The sequence below is a fragment of the Bos javanicus genome, chromosome 2, assembly GCF_032452875.1.
Source record: "Bos javanicus breed banteng chromosome 2, ARS-OSU_banteng_1.0, whole genome shotgun sequence".
Lineage (NCBI taxonomy): Eukaryota > Metazoa > Chordata > Mammalia > Artiodactyla > Bovidae > Bos > Bos javanicus.
The window spans coordinates 92,446,044-92,448,978 of NC_083869.1; the positions used below are offsets into that span (position 1 = coordinate 92,446,044).

General features: G+C 46.4%; 1 non-coding gene across 1 annotated transcript; it reads right to left on the reverse strand.

Annotated features, from left to right (window-relative positions):
- Positions 1 to 2,435: 2,435 nt before the first annotated feature.
- Positions 2,436 to 2,508, reverse strand: TRNAS-GGA (transfer RNA serine (anticodon GGA)). The gene has a single exon. It is a non-coding gene; the product is annotated as a tRNA-Ser (tRNA).
- Positions 2,509 to 2,935: the final 427 nt, after the last annotated feature.

Genomic DNA, 2,935 nt, shown 5'->3' on the forward strand with positions numbered 1-2,935 from the left:
GTTGGACATGCCACAGACACCTGCCGACCCTCCTAAGTGACAGCTCCTGATACCTGTTTGGGCGACATCTCACTTTTGCCTTCTGGCTGTTAATCTGGAACCATTTTTAAGCTAGATAAGAAGCCCTGGTGAAAAGAAGAATCCCACAGGATGTTTCTTGACCTTTAAAAAGAAAACCATCAGGACTGACAGGCTTTCAAATTCAAAAAAATTTCTTTTTGCACTCTTTAGTAGCAGAAAACTGCAAATGATGACTTAAAAGGCTCTCCTTTGTTTTATTCTCCAAAATTTTCAGATACTTAGTCTGAGAGGCTTATGACAATTAAATCAATTTCCACCGGAGTCCCCAGAGGCGGGCCTTATCCCAGCTCCCTCAAGGAGACTTACACTAATAAGGAGCTGGCAACTTACCTGGGAGGAAGGTGCAAAGTAGAAAAATGGAATTTCAGGTCAAATAAAAACTTTGCCACAGAATACCAGTTCTTGCAGACTGAAAGATCAACCTTATAATAGAAGGTGAATCTTATTTAAAATGAGGAGAAGAGTGTAACCAAAATTAGGCTTTGAAAATAGCTTTCTGATAGTACTATTTGATTCTTGAAAAAAAGAGCTGTTATTAAAAAGAAATTTACTTCACTCTCCCTCCAAGTTTAAAATGTACTTTTTGTTTCCAGAGGTAAAATGTAACCCACTGATTTTAGTGCAAATAGCGATTTATAGGTACACTAACCTGAATGTTCTGTTTACGGTTACAGAAACTGAGAAAATCACCACCTGATTGCCCTTTGCCTATGTTTAGTCCAGGTAATAAAGTATGAAACTGCTTCAAGACCACAAACCACTGTCCTCCTCTTCTTTACACGGCTCAGGCACAGCCCAACCAAGGGCCCCAGTACACACCTTCTTCACCAACAGGCTGCCTAATCTCACAGACAGCCATCCCACCCCTTCTTATGTGCCCAATACACATGCCTATGTGCTTTGCACACACAGCCAGGAAGATTGCCGTGGAAGTAAATAACCAAAGGGTTAGAAAACGCAATGTACATTTTTCCTGGGCCACCTGACCATGGAGCTGATCAGTAAGTACTGCCCAGGTCCCCAGGCTACCCTCCCAGGAAGCACCTGTGCAAAATGGGTCACAATGCACGCTACTGGTTGACTGAGAGCAAGCAGGCATCAGAAGCTGTCTGAGCATCTAGGGTGGTAGAGGATCCACTGGGCACAATTGGACTGTGTCAAGAATGGGTTTTAGAAAGCTGAGGACCACAGATGGTTCTCAGAGCCTGTTACTCTAAGGACCTCTGAAGATGTTATAATGCCTTCTTGCTGTTTCCAGCATCTAGCTTTGTTTCCTCCCTCCATGCTGTCTCAGTTCAATTCAGTCGCTCAGTCGTGTCCGACTCTTTGTGACCCCATGAATCGCAGCATGCCAGGCCTCCCTGTCCATCACCAACTCCTGGAGATTACCCAAACTCATGTCCTTTGAGTCGGTGATGCCATCTAATCATCTCATCCTCTGTTGTCCCCTTCTCTTCCTGCCTTCAATCTTTCCTAACATCAGGGTCTTTTCCAATGAGTCAACTCTTCACTAGTCCCCTACAATTGTCCTTTCTTAAAGTCTCCCATTTGAATGCTGCTGGCTTTCACCTGCCACCAGGGAAGTATGGAGATTTTCTTCCTGTTGCACATGGGCTTGTCCTCTCTCTCCTTCCCTCAGCTGCATACATGCAGAGTTCTCAGATCTGCTCTACAATACCTGGGATCCTACCTGACTTGTGCCCCACATCTTCCCTGGCCACCACCTCACCTGCATGAGCGCTCACACAGATGAATGAAGTTCCCTAAGCTTCTCTTCCCAACTCCAGGTCTTTCCCCTTTCATCCTATTCCTTTCCACATCTCAAGCAGCAAGTCCTAGAGTCAATCGTAGCATGGGGTGGGGTGAAGATAGGCATCAAGCCGGGAGCTGTGTGATCTCAGGCTGGGTCTGGGGGAGGAAGTAATGTCATCACTCCAGACCTTTCCATCCTTCATCTCCTGGGACTCGGCCTCTAGAACCTGCGTATAGAACAATCTTGTACTTTCTAGAGAGGATGCATAGAGATGGGGAAAGAGGAAGGTGGGATCTATGGTTTTCTTGGCCCCAGGATCTCTGACCAGACACCTCCTGTGTCCCTCTTTGCAATGATCACTGTTTGTGTTGACCTTTGTCTCGCCCATCACAAGGGACCTTTTTTGGCATAGGAACCCTGCCTTGTATTTCTGTATCCCAGCATCCAGCTACACTGCTTGGCTCACAGTGAACGTGAAAGTGAAGTCGCTCAGTCGTTTCTGACTCTTTGCGACCCCATAGACTGTAGCCTACCAGGCTCCTCCCTCCATGGGATTCTCCAGGCAAGTGGAGTGGGTTGCCATTGCCTTCTCCAGGGGATCTTCTCTGATCCAGGGATCGAACCCGGGTCTCCTGCATTCCAGGCAGACGCTTTAACCTCTGAGCCATCAGGGAGCCCCTGGCTCACGTTCTTGTGTTAATTGTTAAAACAAGCTTTCCTTCAAGACTTTGAATGATTAGTTTGGGAGAAGACAGGTGGCCATATTCCTCAAGGGAGTGGGGAGGTCAAAACTGAGAAAGTTGAACAAAGAAAGAAAGGGAAGGAATCTAGGATCATGAAACACAGCCTACTTCATTGTTTAGTCCACTTACCTTTGACTCATTCAGGCAAAAATGGGTAGGGAATTATTAGGCTTTTGACTAGCTCTCCATTTGCATGACATCAGAGAAGGCTATGGCACCCAACTCCAGTACTTTTGCCTGGAAACTCCCATGGACAGAGGAGCCTGGTAGGCTGCAGTCCATGGGGTCGCTACGAGTTGGACACGACTGAGCAACTTCAGTTTCACTGTTCACTTTCATGCATTGGAGAAGGAAATGG